Genomic DNA, 25,186 nt, shown 5'->3' on the forward strand with positions numbered 1-25,186 from the left:
AAAAATCCAAAAACACCTCAATTTATGTTGGAAGGGGCAAGCATTATTGCTTATTTAAACTTACTGGAAAAGCCACCCCCTCACCCCTAGCATCATCCCTTTTTTTTTAATTACTTCTCATATTTTCTATATAAAATTTGGATACTCCTCTCTGAGCTGATTTCAAAAATGTATAATACTTGTAGGTTAAAATGGTTAGTTTATGAGATAAACAATTTTTCTTTTAATAGCACAAATTTTACTTATTTTTTACTTTCACCTTATTTGCCTGTACTAAAATGGGTTGTACAACAGTTCAAACTCTTTAATCTGTTTAACTGTGCTATTTATTCTACTTCAAAAATCCAAACAACAAAAAACTCTACTTTTTATTAAAGTTTGACATTGTCAACTAGAATTTGTAGTCACTATTGATAGTGTACTTTGATACATTATTTATTTTGTTTCGCTGAAATGGTTTACTCTTTGCAAGAAAGAATTGAAATTGTAGGTGTATACTACCAAAATAATAATTGTGCAAGAGCTGCTGCTAGAATATTTAACGAATTACATGACGGAAGACATGCAACTCATAAGTATGGAGAAATTTACCACAACAGGGTCTGTTTGCAATAAAGTGCATAAGCGAGAGGGACTCGTAAATAACGAAGCAATCCAAGTGGCAATTTTAGGGCAAGTCAGCTTAGAGGCTCAACAACCCCAATCGTTGTCAACAATAAGTAGAGCGATCGGTGTTTCATCTTCTACAGTTTTCCGAGTTCTACATAAATTCAAGTACCACCCATACAAAGTTAAGTTGGTGCACGAGTTGAATGAAGATGATTTTGATCGTCGTCTAGAGTTTTGCGAATCAATGACGCAATTTATCAATAACAATCCACAATTGTTAAACAATATTTGCTTTTCTGATGAATGCTCATTTTCATTAAATGCCTTAGTAAATAGGCATAATTGTAGATATTGGGCTGAAAGTGATCCACATATTATTCGTGAATTCCATACACAACATCTCCAAAAGTTAAACGTTTGGTGTGGTATCCTAGGTGACCACATTGTCTGACCTTTCTTCATCAACGGAAATTTGAATGGTGAATCATATCTTGAGTTACTCAGGGAAGGGGTTGACCCACGTATTACAACAATAATAGAAAATGATGATAACCTTTCCGAAGATTTACTGGTATTTCAACAAGACGGAGCTCCCCCACACTATGCTATGCCTGTCCGACAATTTTTAAACGAAACATTCCCCGCTCGTTGGATAGGTAGAAGAGGGCAGATGATGGAGTGGCCACCTAGGTCACCGGATTTAACACCCCTAGACTTCTTTTTCTGAGGGTATTTAAAAACAAAAGTTTATGCTACCCAACCAGAATCTCTGGATGATTTGCGAGAGAGGATAGAAAATGAATGTCGACAATTAAATCCAGCCGTATTAAGCAATGTCAGAGAGACATTTCAAAATAGATTATACCATTGTATGGAAGTGAATGGTACTCATTTTGAACACTTATTGTAACTTCATGATAAATAGCACAGTTAAAAAGATTAAAGAGTTTGAACTGTTGTACAACCCATTTTATTACAGGCAAATAAGGTGAAAGTAAAAAATAAGTAAAATTTGTGCTATTAAAAGAAAAATTGTTTATCTCATAAACTAACCACTTTAACCTACAAGTATTATACATTTTTGAAATCAGCTCAAAGAGGAGTATCCAAATTTTACATAAAAATATGAGAAGTAATTTAAAAAAAAGGGATGATGCTAGGGGTGAGGGGGTGGCTTTTCCAGTAAGTTTAAATAAGCCATAATGCTTGCCCCTTCCAACATAAATTGACGTGTTTTTGGATTTTTCCTAAATACCAGTATTACAAAAGTTATTAAAGGTGGATACTTTTATCTGAAAAGCACTGTATATGTGTGTGTGTATGTATGTATATTGTATATGTGTACACCCATTATTCATTAGACATAAGTTTTCTGCAGATATTGAAATGTATGTATGTATACTCAAGTTTATCTATACTATTATAATATAAATCAATCAGGTATAATTTTAATTAATATATATTTATTCTACACTCAGTTTTATATTTTATATTTTCATGACTGTCTCTATTGTAATTCCACAAACAAGTATGTATGATACTTCTGTGGATATTATTATGTTTATTCATTTTATACCCAACTCTTATATTATTGTATCGATTTTATTTTATCACGAATAAACGTCATTATTATTTATTATTATTATTATTATCTGTAAAGTAGGGATGGTGAGTGTAGGCCCACAGCACTTAGGCCACATGCGACCCATTGTACATCCTCCCAAGGAGTTGTCCTCCTAGGTCATCGTCCATCCTGTCTTTTCCAGGAAGGTGTACAGGTCACTGGGAGACATCTCCTTTATATCGGCAGGTGTAGGCCAAGACTCGCCGAACACACACTCTCTTATTGACGATAACTCCGGGCACTCGCACAGGACATGCCTGACAGTCTCATCTTTCTGTTCACACATCCTGCATAGAGGTGTGTCCACTAGCACCATATTGTGGAGGTGTTTCCTTAGTTGACAGTGGCCAGTCAGAAATCCTACTGTCAAGCGAGGAACTGATATGGTGTGCACATTGATCCACGGTACAAGGAAGTTGCAGCTTTGCCCGGAGGAGATGACCGGCATAGAAAAAAAATGCTCGAATTCACCGTTTGTCTCGCATCGCTGCTCGCGGAATATTCATTTTAATAAATGGGTTCTTCATTAAAATTCGCAACGATTGAACGAAATACTAATTGCGAATAGATTGTGGCCAGTGTTCGGTAACGCCATATTTTTTGTTTTTTGAATGGGTGAACCACTTTTACTCATTTGTTTTTTTATTGCTCCGTTTTATTGCTTGCATCACTAGTAATCTGACTTTCGAGGATGGGCGGTCATCGGTCTTGAGAATAGATCGAATGATATCAATCATTGGTTTCGGAAATTTTCTTCTATTTTCACTTTTGTCGTTTGTCGTCTGTTATATCTAATGGTGTAGAAAGTAGAGCGAGCGAGGATGTACATACGATTAGATATTACTGAAACAAGATTTCCGTCGCAGTATTTCTGTATTTCGGATTTGTGTACAGGGTGCATCATTTATCACGATATAATTGATTGGATGTTCACGTTATAGTATGCCTTGAGCAACTTATTGTTTAATTTGATTTTATCGTCTAACACTTAGAAGGTTGTCCATCTGACAATTCAAAGGTTGTCAGTAAATAAAAAATATTAAATATTTCCTGTTTGAAAAATTGAAAAAATCCCGTTATGCTAAGAGCTTTGCAAATTTATTCGTGTTTTTACTGTCTAAGATAGATAGATAGATAGATTTCTTTATTTCCGTCATTATGACGAACATTTACATTTCGTATAGGAATTGTCAAAACACATGCACATTTTCAACATAAAACAAGTAAATAAATAAATACGAGGTGAAACAAATACAAATATTCAGATAAGATATGAGTAATCATGAGGCAAAAAGATTAAAATATTCATTCAGTGTATAAAAACAATGGTCGAACAAAAACGACTTCAGTCTATTTCTGAATTTCGTTAGGTTTTTAGTGGTTTTTATTATATTTGGTAATTGATTGAAAATTTTAGGTCCCATTAATTTAGGAGAATTTTGAGTAATTTTATATTTAGGGGTCCTAGTGTATATTATTAGTCCCTTTTGACGTGTATCAAAATTATGGATATCACTCAAAAATATATATACACACTAGAGTTTATATCTTTTAAAAATTATTCTGCAGGAATCTCTCTGAGAAATATTAAATATACATCGAAGTATTGCTTTTTGTGCAATAAAAACATTCTTGCTCATTTTTGAGTTGCCCCACAAGCAAACACCGTAACGCAACCTGGATTCGACCTGAGCATAATAAACCTTCATTAGTTGGTCTTTATTAAGAACAAACCTCAAATTTCTGAACATATAAGTTACTGAGCTTAACTTGGATACTAGCTGATCACAATGGGCATTCCAATTTAAATTTTTATCGATATGTATACCTAGAAATTTTGCAGTGTGAGTACTTTGCAGGTTTGTGTTATTGATATACAGATCAAATGTTTTGACTTTGTTTTGGTAGTTATGAAAACGAATTACTTGAGTTTTTTCGGTATTCAAAACTAGATCTTGATTTTTGAGATATTTGGAAGTCAGAGTCATAACATTTTCATATTTATTAATTAAGACATCTGTTCATTTATCAGATATAAGTAACGATATATCATCTGCATAGGCATAAAGTAGGGGGTATGACATTTCGCTATCTATATTGTTTATATACAGTATGAAGAGAATCGGTCCCAGGATGGATCCCTGTGGCACTCCAGCCTGAACCGTTTTCATTGCGGATGTAGAAGAACAGATAGGATCTCCATAATCAAATTTATGAGACACGCATTGATTTCGATTAGTGAGAAACGAAGAAGCCCAATTGAAAGAATTCCCCCTCAGACCGTAAAATTCCAGAATATTCAATAATTTTACATGATTTCTCTGAATTCAGCAAATAATTTTGTGATTTTTGCTTGAATAAAATCAACCATCGAAGAAGAAGAATAATCAGTATAATCAATCGATGAATACCTGTGATAATAATAATTAGTAAATTTTCATGACAGAAATTTTTATTCTAGACGCGTTTTGTGAACACCGCAACTTCATCGGTAGTAGTAGTACCTATACACAGCCTGAAATAAAAACAGTGTTCAAGCCCACCAGAAAAATACAACAAATTTGCGAAGAATAAAAACTCAAAGTCGTCTCCACAATTTATTATCACCCTCAGATGTTAAACAGTAATATCATCAATCAGTACATGTTTCGAATATATATACATAAGTAAAGCTGGAAATTTAATTTTAGAATATTTTCTTATACAAAAGTTACATTTCCTTTATATCAGAAGAACAATTATTAAATGTGCATTGCATGAATGATATGTTCCTTGAACTATTCGGTACAACAGTCGAATTTTCTTGTGTTAAAATTATATTTTTTCTGCCATGGACACAACTGCCGTTTATGTACCTGGTCGCAAATCGGGTGTGGGTGTTATTTTAGCACTGCCAAACGTTCTGAACACAGTATACGCTATTTCTGTCCTGTGTGCTACCGATTCATCAACATACCCTTCAGCGACCGTTGATGACTTCCAACCGCCATGTTTCTTTAGTGTCATCAAGTCTCCCCCAGATTCAACTAAAAGCGTAGCAGACGATCTTCGAAATGAATGGCCTGTATAAGAATTGGCATATTCAAGTTGAAGAAAATTTGCCACTGCTTCAGGTACCTTATAAAACTGATTGCTACCCATAACCTGATTGATACATTTTCCATTGCGAAATGCATAAAACAGGCGGCGATCCTTTGCTGCTGCTGGACGAAGGGCTATGTACATTCGATAAAATTTAATATATTCTTCAGTAACTACAAATCTCCTGTTTACATCATTCTTTGTTTGCTTGAGTTTCACAATTGCCGAATCTTCAATATCATCTAATGTTACCTGGCTGATTTCACAAATTTGACAAGCCCCTGCAATCCCAAATACAACAACAACCTTGGCCATTGAATAAACTTCATCGGGAGCATTATTCAAAAAGTCACTAATCAATTTGTGTACTCGTAAATATCGCAGCTTTCTTGGGCGTGTAACCTTTCCCATTTTGTTTCAGAAATGTAATTAGTTGGAAATATTTTGAAATGTCTACATTATTATTGGATTGTAACATACTATTAATCATTGAATAATTCGACCACACCGTTGATGGCTTTTATTGTTGTGCCATTTCCGAAAAGTAAGCCAATAACACCGTCTCCGAGAAAGAACTACATGTCTTTTTCATCTTCCATTCCATAAATCTTAAATACGCGGTTTCATACATTTTCCGCTATTTAGCTGGCAATAATTTTTGTGACGCTACTTTCGCTGCTGCTACTAACTCCGGTGGAGTCAGAGAAAACTCTGAATTAGACATTTTTCAGAATAACTACTGACCACTAAGTTCGCAATTTTTAAATCAAATCACAGAATTAAATTGACAGATATTTGATTTTCTTTTGATTGTTCTCCCAGCAACGCTATAAGTACAACAGCCTACCTGTTTAAAAATTCAAATATCGCATCAATATTTTCTGACTTTAACATATTGTAATAGTATGTTTTTTTTTCAATATTGAATCGTCGTTTTTCTCGCCACAGAAAAAAATTGTGTATTATACACGGGAGACAACACAACCTCGAGCTAAAATCTAATACTTTTTCCCTTGTATAATAAATATTTTTAGTAGTAAAAAGTAGTAAAAACGACAGATCTGAACGGAATTGAATGAGAAAGGAGAATCAACTGTCAAAAATATATAAAGAGATACAAATCGAGATGACATGGAACAATGACAAGAGATTTGCAAACACAGAACACAACAAGAGAAGGACCACCGCATACATATCGACTCGTGTTCTGAGCAGATCCCATTTATCATTTATACATGCAATCTTGTTACAAAAATAAGGGTGTATGGAAGATCAAGGCAGGGGAAATTTAGTTAAAATGAAGAGAATTGAAAAACTTTTGGCAGTCAAACTGTGATTGTTCATTAAAATATTTTCCTACCACTTTGTACGACATACTGAGCAGAACAATCTGGTTGTGAACACGAAATTCTGTAAACGCCTGATTTATAGGAGATGGATACTTTTTCTTTAGTCTTGATTACCAATTTGGAAACAGGATTCATAGTATAAAATGAAAAATCAATATCATTACAGTACCGTCTGATAATAGTTGAAATATCTTGTGGAACTAAATAGGGAATAGAATACTATTTCTTGGAGTTATTGGTAGAGATTAAACTACGATTAAGAAATTTATTTTTTTGTTCGGTATAGATTCTATTAATAATATAAGCAGGGAAACCAATATTATGACCTATTTGTCTAATAATATTCAAGTCTATACCGAAATTTTCAGGTGACATCGGAATATTAATTAATATGTGGAATAATGAATTGAATCCTGCAAATTAATGGGAATATGGGTGGCAAGAAGAAAAGTGAATTACTGAATCAGTATGAGTAGGTTTTATATAAATTGAAAATTCAAGTTTGGGAACATTAACGTTGATCAATATGTTTTGCATATTCCATAGTGAATTTTATAGAAAGGTGTAAGGAGTTAATAAAATCTAATAGAAGATTTACTTCTTTATATTATTATCGTTAGAAAGTGTAATACAATCACCAACATATTTCTACCAAAACAATATTTGATTGTATGATGGAAAAGCTTGGAGGTTTTGTTCTCAATCAGCCATGGAAATCAGATTTGAAGCAAGAGTTTTTGAACATGTTAAATTTGTTCATTGGTAGCATGTGACAATTTTATTTCCTCCGTTATAAAATATTTTCTTCTCCATGCAATTATTTTATACTCCATTGTATTCTTCTTTAATTGTAGAATTTCAAATAATAAGCTGATGATGGACCTATATGGGTTCGAAACATGTACTGATTTATGGTTTTACCGTTCTGACATCTGAGGGTGAAAATAAATTGTGGAGACGATTTTGAGTTTTTATTCTTCGCAAATATACTGCACTCCACTTTGAGATATAATGGACTTCTACCAGAGGTTAAATACTACAAAGCCTTAGATCTGCGAAATAAAAGATTCACTATCGTATATCATGCACCTGCGGAAAAGTTTATATTGGTACCACCAAAAGATTCGAGGGTAGAAGGCTGAATGAAACTGCAGATTAGGTCAAATGGACAAATCGGCAATAGCGGAACACGCGCTCACGTGAAACTACTTGCACTCGATCATGGATACCACAGTCGACTTGTACGGGAAGCCATAGAAATCCATAAACATACGGTAATGTATAACAGAAAAGAGGAGGCGGTAACGCTTAACTGGATTTGCAATCCCATACTAAAAGATGCTAAAGTGGCAACTGCACAGTCCCTTAAAGAACTAATATCCAATTCAGTGTTGAGCAGCTCTGCTTCGAATTCCGTACCCTAACAATCCAATGAAGGAGTGAATCATCGTAATCATGTGTGAGAAGAAGATAGTAGTGGCAAACATAGTATCAACAGTTACAACAATAGATCGGTGATACATTCTTCAGTCAAAACTATTGGATATTACTGGAGTTTTTTCCAACACCAAATCGTTATTTTTAACACCTCGACACGTGTTTCGATCACCAAGTGATCATGTTCAAAGAGGAAGATTCTCCATGTTCACCAACACAGATAAATATTTTTTCTGTTCCATTTTCGAAAACGAAATATTTACAAAACGCATACTTACCACAGACTTCAAAATTAACAAATGAAATTGAAAATATTGACTTATTTGACTGCGAACTTATCACATTCATTAGACGACTTCGTGAACCATTGTAATCCTTGTTGGACTCCGTTCAATATTTTGATTTTATTCGTTACCTTGTAATTTTGAAAGAAAGTGACATTGCGTGAAAATCTTCGTATGTTCATCTACCTCTAACAACAATGTTGAGGAACATTATCACTGCAACGTTCATTATGCGTGTGAACTCTTTAAATTGGTGGATTTTCTATTTCAGTAATATATTTTCAATAAATATTGTAACTAGCGCATTCGCCAAATTTGAGAATGTCCGTTAAATTATTCAATAAATACAAAGTTAGTTTTGCCGTGCAAATGTTTCTTTATTGAATATGCACGCTTCACATATACAACATGGTATGTTGTATATGTATGTGAGTATGTATGGTTATGAAAAATCATTTTTATGTTAGTTTAAATAATAAGAATACGAATAAATTTGAATATAAATAAAAAAAAAATTTTTCATAACTCTGATTAAATTACTTTTTAACGTCTCTGATTATTAATAACAAAATTTTTTTATATTCAACGAAAGTCATTTTTTTGTGGAGGAAAATCAATTTTTACAAAAAATACACTGAGATCTATACTCACACATACAAAACCCAACAACACTGAAGAAAAAACAAAAAATTGTATTTATGAAATACCTTGTTCTTGTGGTAAAAGTTATATTGGTGAAACCTCGAGACCATTGAAAGTGCGTGAGAATGAACATCGAGATTACATAAAAAATAGACAATTGACAGGATCTAAATTGTCAGAACACATTTTGAAATCAGACGGTGAACATCGAGTGGAATGGAATAGGACAAGAATGATTACCAATGAGCCTCACTCTAAGAGACGTAAGCTAAAAGAATCAGTGTATATTCTCATATCTGGAGAGAATTGTATTTCAAATAGCTCCTTAGAAATAGACCGTACTTGGCTACCCATCTTGAAGAATAATTTGGATAGTGGCGAAATGGCAACATACTGATATCGGAGAGCACCTTGTATTACATCAAATGTTTCAGTTGTCAATCAACAACATTGACATAATTTCATATTTCAAAACTCCTTCGACATATGTCGAAGAAGTAAAGAAATAAATTATCAAAAAAGGAATAACTGCCAATATATTATAATTTTTTTTGTCCATTTCTGAAGACGGAGGCAGATTTTAACCTCCGAAAAGTTAAGTATTGCATTATTTCTTAACAATTTGTTTGATAGCAAAAATTGTTGAATACGACAAGTTACTGATAAATAGAAGATTTTTCTTTGTGAAAAATACTTTGATTTTACCCCGATAAGTTACTGCGTAAAATCAAAGTATTTGGTAAATTTTCGTTTTGTGGACACCCGGTGATTTTGAAAAAATTTTCGGCTGTACTTACGTATTTTGATGCGTAGATTACGAATCCGAAATAAAAAAGCGGCGCTCTCCCTTATTTAAAAAGTTACGGTCCTTCAAAGTTCAGAAAAGGGCAACTTTTCAGCCTTCTTTTTCACCAAATAAACTATTTGAAAACAAGCATTTATTCACTAGGTCACCTTTACACCTTATTCTTCCTTCTGTAACACTTTTCACTTTAATAATCAACATTTTTCTTATAAAAATGTTAAAAAAATGTACGGAGCTGCTTTTTGGTTACATCACTGTATTTTACGTTTTTAAGGTTAATGATATGGTTGGTACGACTGATGCAGTTAATATTCCTCAAGTAATTCAAATGTTTTTTGCCTTCATTCTTTAGCTCGTAAATTGGTTTTTGGCACTTTTCTTAAAATTACAACAAATGTACTGAGCTTTTTTATTCGGTATTTTAATAATCCTCTTTCTATTGCATCTATACCATTAAGTGTCATAATTTAATTTGCACTCTTCATTGCAATTAGTACAACGTATTGTTGCTGCAAACACTCCTACTTGAACCAAATATAGAATTAAATTATTTCTTACTTCCACTAGATTATGAATTTCGTTCAAATTCATTTTGTATTTTTCTGTCACGTCAAACTAAAAATTGAAATCTACAAATTTGAAATAGTTGGTGACGACAAATACCAACCGCTTTTTCCTGAAATGTCACTAGTATCTAACCTACAAATATGAGAGTTTCACCAGGAGAAGCATTCGTTTTCAAATTAAGTTTTTTATAAGATAAATGTTGATTATTTATTGAATTGAAAAGGAGGAATAAGGTGTAAAGTTGACCAAGTGAATAAATGCTTGTATTTTTAAATAGTTTATTTGGTGAAAAAGAAGGCTGAAAAGTTGCCTTTTTCTGAACTTTGAAGGGCCGTAACTTTTTAAATAAGGGAGTCAAAATTTTCTTCAAAATCGCCGGGTGTCCACAACACGAAAATTTACCGTGATCATCTTCAAAGAGAAAGATTAACCTATTGAACTATTTTTCAACTATAAATATTGATGTTCCGGAAAGTGGGACTTTTTTTAGGAAATTTCCTCTTCTTTAATGATATTTTTTCAAATTTCGGATATCTTTAATATTATCCGACATACTTGCAAAAAACCAAACCCCCTTTTTTATTGTTTATAACTTTTGCAATTTTTTCGAGTCCCTTTTGAAATTTTTCAAAAAGTTGCTAGAGGTCATTCCGAGTCGAATGAGCCCTGGATCATAATTTTCGGTGGCCTTGGACAGAAGTTCCAAAAATAGGATATTGTGACCCAGACTATACTTCATAAAACAGGACAGACCCTGTTCAACAAATAGAGAACAAACACGTTGTATAAACACAAATTTTTGAAATCGTTCCAACATAAAACACTTTCCCTGCCACAGAGAAACGATGTGATATTGTTGTCTCAGTAATGGCTAATGGAAATGTATATTTGCATTTGCAATCGAGAGTTAAAAGATATGTCGACCTATTTTTCACGCTCTCGGTCGAAACCTACACGAACTGTAGCACTGTTCTCTATGATAATGAACGAGCTTCTTGTTTGTAAGTGAGAGCAGGATATTTGAATTTACAAGGTGGACCAATTATTTAGCTCCTCGAAATTTTTCGAAAATATCAATTTTTGTGGTATTCTTATTACCACAATTTCATGTTTTGATAAACTCTATTGAGTTATAATTTAAATATAAACTGAATTGAGATTATTCAATTACTAATTATCTTTCTTTTTATTCGTTTCCCGTTAACCTTCCATTGAATATTGAGGGGGGGGTCACCTTCAGTTTGAAGGTGGTTGACAATATTTCATGGTGCATTTCATTAGTTCAGACTTCCATTGTCTAATATGATATAAATTGATTTGAAATCCCTGAAGATACAAGCAGTGAGTAGTTACTTTTTTATGGATGAACATTTTCCTCTTGCTGTGGTCAGAACCAGTTCTTGTTTTCATTTCTTCTATCATGGTTTTCAATTTCTCTAAGGATTTTTTGTAATTGGGATTTGCTATTTCATTTTCTACAACTATCTCTCCTGTAATTCTCAGTTTTGTTCCTTATATCATTTCAGCAAAACGTGTATCACCCAAATTGTCTTTGGCACAATTCTTATATCAAACTATTCAGCTACGAAGCTCAAGGAAGGCAGCAGGCACGCAAAGGAGGGTTACAAATAAGGCAGCAGACACGCGTGTTAATAAAAATATCTTTTTTCAAATGAAAAAATACATGTAAAGTGAGTTCGAGTTATATCAAGGAGGTTAGGTTACAGCGCCATTCGCCCGCGAATAGATCAAGCAATAATGTCGATAATTCTGTCAAATACAGATCCTGTGCTTGAGAGTTACAAGCAAACAAACATACATACATACAAGTGAAGCTGATAAAAGCATGTTAAAAACTATGAACTCATTTCGCTATAACATTGAAAAAATATTCAACACCACCCGAAAATCTGAAATATTAACATGCGAATGTTTGGGATAATTAACCCCCTCCTTTTTCAGTATTTTATCTTTGCTGGTATATTTTATTCATTATTTTTCAGTCCGTCGCATACCAAGCAAGATATTTAGTTTTGGATCAGAATTTCATAATTACGAAAGACCTTCAACCTTCAAATGTGTTCAACCGTATTCAAACAAACTCTGAACAAAAAACTGAAACAACATCTACTGGTTCAACTCTGGTTCAAAACGGTCTACAAAAAGCTTTTTCAATGACCTTGAAAGAAAGTGTTTCTGGTGTATTATTACAACAAACATAAATAATTAGTCGGTCATTTAACGCTTCTGATTTTGTAACAATTTAACATCGATACTTTTCCATGGCTCGCACGCGATGCGTAGTCGTTGAAATATTTCCTCTTATCTCAATGAAAAGAAATTTAGGCAACAAAGCGAAATCTTGCTTCGGTAAAAGGAGATTATTGGAATAATTAACTGTCACTTTCGTGGGATCATCACTTCATAGTCCAGTGAATTTTAAAAAAATTTTGAATATTCTAGTCCCTGGTTTTATTCAAGTCAGTTTCCATCGAAGTTGGATTTTTACTTCTCACTTCTTGGCTAATGGGAAACAACCAAAGCCCAATCAATTTTCACAACTTTTCACTCCATAATCAACATTGAGAAAATGTGTGCTTCCTGAATAATCACATTGAATACATTCATATTTCCATTTGAATTTCAAAATGGTCAATCGCGTTCATTTTAATAAAATAGAATTTATAAAAATAAATAATACACGATGAAATTCTCACGAAAATGACGAAACCGAAAGAAAACATTTGTGTTGATAAGGTAGAAAACCCACAACCGTCACAACACAATGAGAATAAACATCGCAGATTGACGTCACATATACTCAAATCAATGATATCAAGACTTTGCACCGCTCTCTAGGTGTACATAGTAGTAATACACTGCGAAACTCCAAACACGTTTTTCTGGAAATCTTGTTTTCATACTTTATGTACCTACCTTTTTCCGGCGAACACCACATATAGATCAACAGAGATTCTGGTAAAGAGTAATAAAGGGAAAATTTCATTCTGAGAAGTAACAGAGTACTAGTACTCTATATAAAAACTGTAAGTCAGTAAATTCTCTTAATGTCATCTATTGAATATGATGAAAGTATTTTTTTATGTCAATCAACGTATAATTTCATACATAACTCAATAATCAATGACTTTTCGATAATTTCTTCGTTTTCCTTGAGTTTCACAGCGCCACCTTGTGGCAATGTGTTCCTCGAATATTGAGAGAGAAATATAACAACTGAATATTTACATTTTTTTGAAGTCTGTCAAAAAACTACATGCGACTAAGCGAATGATGATATCCAGGAGGGTTTTTCATTTTACCATTTAGAGAGAATCGCTATATAATTTTTCCAACGACTAAATTTCATTTGATAGGTTAGGTTAGTAGTGGTCCAAAGTGAGTGGGTCTACACGACCCTCCACCGCAACCAGCAAAAAATTATTGTGGCTCACACCTATTCACGCTCGACCAAATAAACCCAGGTTCTCAACGAAGCCGATTAGTTCGTCTGGTGAGTGGTCTTTCAGGTCAGATGGTAAGAGTGTGGTACTGCCGAACTTTAAAAACCTGATCCGGTCCCCAGCGGGGCAGGCACAAAGTAAATGATCTGCTATATGAGGGTTTCTGCACGTCAGCTACACCTGACGATGCCTTAGATTCAGCCGTGCAGGGCTTTTTCGCCTCTGGTTTTGGTGAAACCTCACCTGAGTGCAAACGTTCGCTATCCTGTTCATGGGGGTTTGTTTCTCCACCTGAGACAGATTCTGCGTACGCCGCTCAAGAATTTGGTGCAAGGTGGTTCCATAAAGTACTCCGTTCTTCAGTCAGTTCCTAGCTCCTCTGTAGACTCGCTCCTGAACTCAATTTACAGGGAGATCAGTTGGAGTCATAAACTCGACATCCATCTCCTCTATAGACTCACCGTCAGAAAGAATTTTTAAGTTTACTCTATCCATAAAAGACCCACGAGTAGCTAGGGAAAGGAGGCCAATCACGGCAGAGCCCCGCATTACCGTGACAAGGCGATGCTACGACGAGAGGGCGCCCGGTATATCGAAGGTTCCGTAGAGACAGCTGATAGGCTCAGTGTCATTCATCCTCTAGGCACGGATACACATAACTTAGGATTAAGCCATCGTTGGGATGCCATTCAGTTAGGGAATAACAGAACCACAAGTGATCCTGTCATTCCCGTTTACAGCGGGGCTACGTGGAAGCAGGCATTCGATGGCCGTTTTGCTCAACTCCCACAATCCAAGCCAATGCACCCGCCAAAAACAACATGCATAGTGGTTCAGGCAGTGAAAGAGGAACAAGGATAAGATGATAGGAGAAAATTATAAATACAGTTTGTGTCTGAAAGTTACTTCTTTGCATGATCTACACATCCATGTATAGAGTTACTTCCTTACTTTCTTTGAAAGACTCCCTCATCCTTCTTTTTTGTATCAAGATGGAGTTGTAGAAAGCCAAAAACTTTGTTTCCCAACAATTCACTTATTCGATTCTTTTCCAGAAATGTATATAATGCAATAACTTTTTTACGTACATTTCAGTTTATTCTTTGTTTTACTTGAGCAGATTCTGTTGATTTAGATTAATGTATTTTCCAAGTTGTGGTTGATTTTAAACTAAAAAAAATATAAACTATACCGTACTCATGCTATTCTCTCATTTTAGTAAGAAAATAGTAATATTTCACAGTAATTTCAAAAACTACACCTTAAAATTTGATCACCACAAACTTTATTTGAAAAATATATCACATGTTTCGCTAGCAAAGTAGCTTTATCAAGTCAAGTCAAGTCTAATCACTTGATGAGGCTTACTGTGCTGGCGAAACATGTGATATATTTTTCAAATAAAGTTTGTGGAGATCAGATCGTGAGATGTAGTTTTTGAAATTACTATGAAACTTCAAGTAACGGCCGAATCAATCAGAAAAAAAATTGCACCGGTTGAAATGACTAGCTCTTGAGTTTGCGGAGTAAGAGCGCCCTTTGACTTTGATTTTTTTAGGAATTCAAATGAAAATATTACAAAATGGTCCCCGAATCAACTCAATAAAGACACCCGTCTGAAAATTGAACATGTGAATATTTCCTTTTCCAGTATTAACATAATAATCTTCATTAATTTATTATCACACTTCAGGAATTCCAAGGCGAATCATATCAGACGTGAAAGTGAATATAATATTCCAAAAGTACTTTCTTTCTTGAATAATCCAATAATCAAAGTGTCCAACGCATGAATATTCAAAATGACCGGACTAATGCTTCCGAACAACTGGACATCACTTTCTTCTGCCCATCCTCCATTTCAAACAGTATCGGACTCAGAGCGATGGCATTGCGAGATATTTCTGTATCAACATTCAAATGGTTATTTCACAGTTCTGACTTGATTTATGGAAAATAGTTTGCAATCATTTCATCATGAAAATATTCGTTTCTATATAATGAATACATATTTTGTTGTGTAAGGCTTGTATAAGAGACCGCAAGCTTATACATAGTTTTCAGAGGCCCATTCGAATACTTCCTAAAATGTATGATCTTCTTAGTCTTAGTGTTTTTGTATTGGAAAATGCTACCATCTTTAGTTGATGCACGTGAAAATTTTGAAAAATTAACAACCATAACCCATGTGTAGAGTAATTTGCCGAAAGTTCTCGTACATATTAGATTTCATAAATGAAGTTACTAATTACCGCTGGGGTCTTCACTAACCAAACACCATACAAATAAAATGGGACAGGAGAATATGAAAAATTGTCATTTTCAGGTTTAAGGGGGGGTTTAAGGGGGGTATTCGAAGGACCAACTGAACAACAATAAATGACCTTGAACCCTAATTCAAGGCCAGGGATTTGATCTTTAGGTTTATAGTCCCATAAACCTCCGATTTTATACGTCATGATAAAATAACTATGACTATTTTTGTTATAAAAGAAGGGGTACAAAAGCCGTACCGGAATTTATCAATCTACGTAGAGTGGTCACTTTTCCATGTTTTCCTGTGTTTTTGGTCTATTTTTTACACGCTTTATATTAGCTTCACCTGTATGTATGTATGTTTGCTTGCTTGTAACTCCCATGCTCGAGATCTGTATTTACAGAATTATCGACATTATTATTGTTTGATCTTTTCGCGGACAGATGGCGCTGTACGCAACCTTCTTGATAGGTTGTTCAAAAGAAAATCAAAATAATGAATAAATTTTAAGAATTAGCCAAATTTTGTACTAGAGATGAAATATTTAGATATTTAAGTGAATATTTTCAATTACCCGTGATTTAATACAGAAAAAAGTTTTGAACGAAACGAAAGATCCATTTTAAAATCTAATTCGATTATTTGAAAGCAAACCAGAATATGGATTTCAACAATGAAAAGGTTATCGTAAAATGTATACCTAAAAAATTTAGTTAATTAAATATTTAAAAAAATCGGAAAATTAGAATTAAGGTGCTTGACATTACATATAAAATCAAAAGATTGATTTGAAATATGAATATAGTTTAAAAAAACACGCTTTCGAAAAACATCGAACTAAAAAGTGAAAATAAATATAGTTTAAAGAAACTAAAAAACACGATTTTACAGAACATTGAAGTAAAAAGTTAAAAATATTTTTTTAAATAAGCTTAAAAATATAACTATAAATAAATACTAGTATTATTGTGAAAAAATCGTGGGCGCTTTGTGCCATATTTTTTTGTATATCTAGCGCCCTCACTTTTTTCACAATAATTCTAGTATTTTTCGATCGTTATTGTTTTGAGCTTATTTTTTAAAAAATTCAACTTTATAGCTCGATGTTCTTTGAAAGCGTGTTTTTTTAACTATATTTATTATACTTCGTACACGATATTTTGACAAATGGTTCTTTTCCATGTCTATAGTGAAACAAATTTTTTACTTCAGCACTACAAAAATCATACATTTTTGGGATGTTATCATGTGACCACCCAAAAATTTTACATTTTTAATAGGGATTTTTGTAGATGTTCGAAACACAAGATAAGTAAAGATGATCTCAGAATCCTGCACACGTGTAATAAAAAGGAGAAACTGAATTTGTTGAAAGCCATGGAAATTAATAAATCGATTAAAAACCCGGACTATATAACCCTAAACGAGCAATTAGATTCATGTAGGTCTCCACTCTTGAAATTATAAGTTTAACGAGCCCGGTAATTCCTGTAATCTCCAGTGTTGAATTTTTATAGTTTGCACCTTAGTTCATTTAATTACTTTCCCATCCAGCTCACCTAGAAACTGCCTATATAACCACGTTTCAAGATATCAAAGGTATTAGTTAGTTTTCATATTTGACTAGTTGTTGCCCGCGGTTTCGCCCGCGTAAAATTTGGTTTGTCGTATTAAGTTTCGTGACAGACCATTTCAAACAAATAGTTACAATATCATTTCATCAACCCAAAATTTCAGGTTTTCAACTTCAAAACTGACGAAATTCAATATAATCTCTGAACATCTATTTTCCCTCTTGGGGGAGGAAATTCCTGATTCCCTTTCTTGATGCTTATTTACGCTATACAAAGAACCTACCTGCATATTTCAAGATTCTGGGTTTAGTATAAGAGCGGTCAACAGCTAGTAATTCATATTTTCACTTTAAAAATACAGTAACAAAGAAATATGCCAACTGCACTGAAATTCGCAAAACTAACACAACGGTAAACGCGTATGCCCGCGTTCAGATCGCGTTCTACGCGATGTCGCCTCATTGCTTAGACCGCCCCTCTATTCCCGCACATCGTCCCTCGTCGTCTTACAGTAGACGCGGCACGCAATGGCTTACTTCGTTACGTTATTTATAATATTTATAAGTCATCCATTGCACAAATCATCAGTGGTGCCTACTTCGAACCACGAATGAATGAAGCATGAACCATCTATTTTCATGAAGAAACCTAAAATTTTGTTTATCTAAGATAAACAAGAGTCACAAGCCTAATTTTCACAGAAGCAACCTTGGCAGATCTTACAAATTTGTACTTGCATTGTCTAAAACGGTGCTGAATGAATGAAATATCAAAAATCCTGAAATACCCAAATATTCTAGTAACTCAGTTAAAACACAAATAATGCCATTCATTGTTTTGGTTGGTTTCCAGGTTTTGCTGTAGTCTTCTTTGATTACCATCTCCAAACGTTTCTACTACAAATGCGGCGGTCATCTTCAGAGGCATAGTTGAAGTACTTTTCTTGACGTATCAACTGAAACTGAAGCTTTCGTTTCTGCCATGTCATTTCTAGTGCTGATTTTTTGCGCACTTTCTGCAATGGCGGGTTTGCGCGTACCTCCCGCGCGATTTGGGTGACATGACTTCGTTTTGGGTGCCTTTCAATAATGTGTGTCAGATCTTTGGTAGATATATTCTATCTTCGTTTCTGTTGAAGTTCTCTTGGTGTTCGTGTATTTCTATGGTTTCTAAATATATTCTTGTTGAATAATGATTCGACATTGCTAGCCTCTCGGTATTTTCGAATAGGATTTTGTGTTCTCCGACGTACAGTGCATGTTCAGCGACTGCAGACTTCTCGGTCTGTCCCAATCGGCAACTCCGCTTGTGCTTGACTAGGCGTGTATCAATGCTTCTTTTCATCTGACCGATATAAACTGTACCACAGTTACATGGAATCCTGCAAACTTCCGCTGATTTGACTGGATCTCTGCTGTCTTTTGTTGATCTCAGATACTCCGATACTGGGGTGTTGATGACGGTTCGTTTCTGTTTTGGATGATGGTTGGATCCATTGTGTATGTATCGATCTGTCTGTGTTTTCTTCCTGTACACTTTATGGCCTAGTTGATTACCTTCCTTGATGACTAAAACTACAAGGTATGGGATTTGGATGTTTTCTTCTAATTCCATGGTGAACTGGATTCTCAGATGAAAGCTATTCAAATGATGGAGATGACTGTCGCAGTTGCAGTTGAATCGTCTGGAGATTGTAACCAAAGAAGACCACGGCAAAACCCGGAAACTAACCAAAATATTGACGCCAACTGTGAAAGCCTACATTCCTACTAGCAGACCCGGCCACGCGTTGCTGTGGCTAAGGTTTTTGTTATATTACATTGTAGTAAACTATTTAAGAGTAACGGTAGGAGAACATCAGTCACGGGGACCACCAATAAAAATAATGAAAAAAAATATTTGTACAATTATTGAAAACGTGTGTATCATTCTCTCACAAATATATTATAACAATGTGATAATACTTACATGTATATATTTTCATTGAAGAGTTTTGCACAATGAAGCACAAATAATCAAAAGCAGGAATAATTTCACTGTATTATCTTCATTATAATATGAATTTAATTTACACTTCAGTCTAAGTAACACGTGGCTGACTATGCTAACACCAAAAATTTAAAAAGTAAAAACAATTGAATTTCACGGTATTTCCTTTACTACAAAATAAATGTAGCATATACTTTATCCTCAAGAACACGTGGTGGTTATGCTATTGAATTGTAGCTTGTATGACACGTTTGTAGGTTTAACATATCAGCGCCATCTATTGATCACTTACTCAATCTAGTCAGCAGATATCGCCATCTGTTAAAATCGTTTGGAGATAACAGATAATTGTGAGTGTCAAATGATACAAAAATAATTTGCAATAAAATAATATTGCGACTATAAATTAAGATGAAACTTATCCTATCTCTCAAGTTGGATCAAATTGCACACGTTGTGCAAATTTGATTGAAATCAGTTAAATACTTTAGGAGTCCATCGCGGACAAACAATGTGACACATAATTGATATATATTAGATAATGCCTTTGAAAATGTGTTAAAGTTTTATAGAAAGTTTCGTGCTCAATCGAACCCGGGGGGTTTCTTGTGGTCTATTGAAGATATCCTGTGAATAGAAAACAACTCCATAATATTACGGGGTTTATATTTTAAATATAATAAATACTCCCTTTTATGTCTTCGAGAAAAATGTCTCAAAAACAAAGACATTTAATTCAATAGTTAGTTATACTATGAATTGGCACATGTTCTTTTTTATACAATGAATAGTAGGTACTTGTTGAAATTCTAATTACAAATTTCGAATCGGAAGATGAAGGAAGTCCATATTGAGAAGAATAAACTTGGTTATTTCATTACTTTCGAAACATTTGAAATTTCCTTCTATCCTTGTTGGGCGGCTGCTTGATTTGGTTCAAGTATGGTCAGTTATTAATCGCGGTATTACATATCTCAATAATAACTTCGAATGGTGTTTATCAATTTTCTCCAGTTCTTTCATTATAACAAACTTACTTTTCCGGTAAATTTAAACGAGAAATCCATGCAATCAAATCAAATGGTGCACTGATGAGAGGTAAAACTTCGAAACAAGTATGTACCTGATCTACTCGACTGGTTCCAGCATGATCCTGCTGCTGGAGGAACGAAACATCTGCCAGATCAAACTCTTTGAGGTATCTTGCATGCATAAATGTCTGTCGGATATAATTCAATATGCAGCATGGTATTAGCCGGGAAAGTAGTTGTTTTCCGGCAGGCAATGATGAAGTCTACGAAGGCCGTTTTTGGCTGGTTCTGATCGGCGAAGGTTCTACTGTTGAGAAAGTTATCGAAGTGCTTGAGAAGATGGTAGTCGGTTTGTAGGTCTGGAGTGTATGGTGGTTTGGACAGAACTTTGACGCTTACTTCGTTCAATTTTCGGACGATGATTTGTGAGACGTGCGGACGGGCATTGTCGTGGAGCAGGATCGTACCCCTTCTGTTGACTAGTGCCTGCCATAGTACTCTACTGTGATGGTTTGGCCCGGTTTCAGAAAATTATAGTGAATCACACCAGCCGCTGACCAACATAAAGTAACCATGGTCTTTTTTGTTGGATTTTGGCCTTTGGGAAGTACCTGGGTGGCTCATCGGTCATGAACTGTCTCCAATCCATAAAAGAATCGTTTTGGTTGCCTAAAAACAACGAAGAACAGACCTGGAAACGTGACATTTTCTGTTGATTGTTCAAATTGTGAGACAATCACTCTTCCAGGTTTTGACCTTTTCCAGGTTTTGACCCACGCACCGTGTTTGATGGGTCACTCTTCATCAGGGTCCTCAAATCTTGGTTTTGGGTCTGTAGCTCGTCCAATTCGAGGCTCATGTTCGGGACTTAAATCTTCTGAACGATACTTCGCAATCCAACGTCGAACACGCTACTGTATTTCAAGCGGAAATTTACGCTATTGAATTGTGTGCGGAGAGATTGGAAGAATCCAACCTCATACTCCGGCAGTCAAGCGGCGTTGGAAGCTCATGGCTCCTACCGAGCAACGTCTGAATTGGTAGCAAATTGCCAAAAACCACTCTCCTCGATAGAAAGACTTAAACATTGTCTATGGTCTGGATTCCTGGCCATACTGGGCTGGAATGAGGCTGCTAATTCCCTTGCGTAGGAGGGTGCTGCAGCTTCATCGGACCAGAACCTGTCATTGGCATCGCAAAGATTGAACACCTGGATACCAAAAAGATTCATGGACTTTTGGCAGAATCTTCCAGGATTGGCTCACTCCAAGGCGTTTATTCACCCTTCGAAGCTTGATTCCAAACAGTTGTTGGACTACAGTAGGGATGAACTACGATGTCTAACAAACCTTGTTACTGGTCATTGTCATTTGAATCATCATATGCGGACACTCGGACTGTCGAAAGACAGTGTGTGTCGCCTGTGTTTGAAAAATGATGAAACAGCAGAGCACATACTTTGTGTCTGCCCCGCAGGGGACAGAATCAGGTTTTTAGAGTTCGGCAGAGCCGTAGTGGAAGGTCGAATGAACCCACTCACTTTGGACCTAACCTAACACTATCATTGCCGGACTGTTTCGGCAACGCTTTAGTTCAATTTGATTTCGTAGACTGAAAAGAGGCAAAAAAATCAAATTTGGAAAAAATGAACACCATTTATGTATAGAGAACAAAATTCTCTATCGATCAATATACACCACGAAACAGGAGAGTAAATATTTGAGATATGGAGCTACAAAACACATGACATAAATACGGACAAAACTTTTGAATTAACCAAATTAATTTTCATAGTAAAATGAGTTTTGTCGATTATTAAAATTTACAGGACAATGCCTGATTGGTTGAACATTGAAACTTCAAAATGTCTTACGGCTGCTCAGAAATAGCATGTTACTAGTTTCAAAATAGTAAGATCGAGAGGTTGATGATTTGGAAGTTATGTGGATTTTTTTTTCTCAACGACTCATAGGCAGATAACTAGTTCTGTCCTGAATTGTTATATTCTATATAGCTCGTTCCATCGTTTCATCTTTCCATCTCTAGAAGTTTAATTTCATCGTTGAATTTTTGCGACAGAATATATGTGAAAATGGTGAACTATTCTATATGGACTGAATTCTCGAAATACTTATCATTTTCCTTGTTATTTAATCACCAAGTCAATATCAATTTCCATTACGATCGATATACATATACACTTGAATAACGACTCCATAGTCAATGATGTAGATTCCAAGATATATATGTATTTTGCCCACACAAACATACCTAGAGAAAATATCAGCAATTTCTTGTTTTTTTTTTCAGGACTTGTAACAAAATTTTATTTCACAATTGATCTTCATTTTGTGTTTACCACCAATGTATTGAAAATATTATAATTTTTAACCTTCACATTTAAACAGTGCGTTCGATCACCAATAATAAACTTGAAAATACCGTAGAAACGGTTACGAAAAGCAGATTTAATGAATTTGACTTATCATCAAACAGATTATTATAAACTTAATGAATAATGACCTATCACAGTTATAAATATGTTTGGTATAATCAATAAAGGAATTGAAGAAATGAATATGCTCTCCTTGAACTCTATAGTTTTCGTTTCATTATTCATCAGTTGAAAACAGGAACTAGAATGGGTTTTGAGAACCTGAAAGCATAACAAAAGTAATTTGTCAGTTTTTTCAATATTGAGTGTGACTACTAACAAATCGCCAGTGAACATCTGCTTAATGGATTCTTATGAAAACTTGTATTAAAAAAATGTTACTTTGTATATCTGTGGGCGTCTTGCAAAGTTCCACTTCGAACCCCCTACTTTTTTGAGTTTATGTGAATTTCAGTTGAAATGAGCCACTAGGAATGAATCATTTGATATTCTGACTGTAAAAAAATCTTGGAACACGTGAACTTTAATTGTCGGGGAGACTTATTTCTACCTAAAAGTCACCCCCTTGGTAATCATCCCCTTCACATAATAATTCACATTTCAAAGGTCTTTCAATTCTGTATCCAATCCTGTAACATTTTTGACCTCACAACGATAAACAATGCCAGACAAAAATGAAATACTTTTTTGAGTTTGTATTTGATTTTGAACTATAAAGAAACTAAATAAAAAAACTCACTCCATTAAGTGTTCAAACTGATCACCATTAACTTGCCCACAATGACTATTTCGTCCCTTATATCTTGAAAATTATCACGCCTGGTGATTTTTTTTGTAATTCATCTACAGTATTGGGAAGCGTGTCGTAGACTGTTGATTTTAACCATCCCCTAATAAAAGTCCAATGGAGACAATTCTGGGAGTCTAGGTGACCATTCACTCCAATCCATTCACCCGGAAAGATACTATCGAGGAACTGTTACACTGATACTACCCAAAGAGATGGTGCCCCATCTCGTTGAAAAACTACCCCATTTTGCTGGATCTAACTGGATGATGTTAAATGTTGATGCTTGGCTCAGTATGATTATTCAGCAAATATATGTCCTTTACTATTTAGGTTTGCTTTAGAAGTAATTTGGAGATGTTTTTAAATAAGAAAGTGTAATTTTCAGCATTCAAATATGTAACAGGGTTCGATACAGAATTGAAACAGATGTCAATCAGATGTTATGTTCATTTAAAATTTTGACATGATGGTTGTAGTGCGGAGTAAGTGACTGACAAAGAATTGATTTAAACGTGGAAAACTGGCCAGCTGCAGTGTTGCTAAGTTAGACCAAAACAAAATCCTCATAAAATCATGGTTCGAATGCTTTCCTTCAAAAGTCGAAATGTTTTGTCAATGTAATTTTCAATGAATGCCCAAAATGAATGAAATGAAATATATCACACTGAGAGGGTATAGCAAAAAGCTGTATTTTACAAAAAAAATATCAGGTCGAGAGATCGATAAATTTGGTGAATAAATAAAACAATTAACAAAAAATATGGGAATATATTTGGACAATTGGACCACAGATTTAGTAGTTTCCGCTTCGATGAAGAAATGTGAAAGACTTGAAATTCCTTTGTGAATTGAGAAACTAAGGATTGTTCTAATATCAGTTCTTCATTAGATTCGGTAATTTTTTTTTTGGTATAATTCAGTAGCTTTATTGGTCAGGATAAAGTCCAGGACATATCATCCCCTACCATGATAGAGAGATAATAAAAATTCATTAACGTAGATGGTGAAGAGAAGTGGTTCTAGAACATATTCATGATGCACACCTCTGACTTCACGCTAGACGGATCGGTTTATATCGTGGACTAAACATTTAGATTTGACAGATGAATATAATTTGAGATACTCCATTCGTCAAATTTCGTGAGAAGCGTAGTCAAATACCTTGCTCAGATCTGCGGTAGCAGAAATTTGGGAAGCTAACCTGAAATGCCATCGGAAAACGAATCCACATGTTTCTTGAAATGATATGAAATCTAGAAAGGTTAATGCAGTCAAGCTGCTGGAAAAT

General features: G+C 34.6%; 1 protein-coding gene across 1 annotated transcript in view; it reads left to right on the forward strand.

Moving 5' to 3' along the window:
• LOC111501885 (endothelin converting enzyme 1) overlaps window positions 1-25,186 on the forward strand; it is a 354,283-nt gene that overhangs the window by 202,963 nt on the left and 126,134 nt on the right. The window lies entirely within an intron of this gene.

This window comes from Leptinotarsa decemlineata, unplaced genomic scaffold, assembly GCF_025532065.1.
Source record: "Leptinotarsa decemlineata unplaced genomic scaffold, Ldec_3_MD MMD2_tig00001719_RagTag_RagTag, whole genome shotgun sequence".
Classification (NCBI taxonomy): domain Eukaryota; kingdom Metazoa; phylum Arthropoda; class Insecta; order Coleoptera; family Chrysomelidae; genus Leptinotarsa; species Leptinotarsa decemlineata.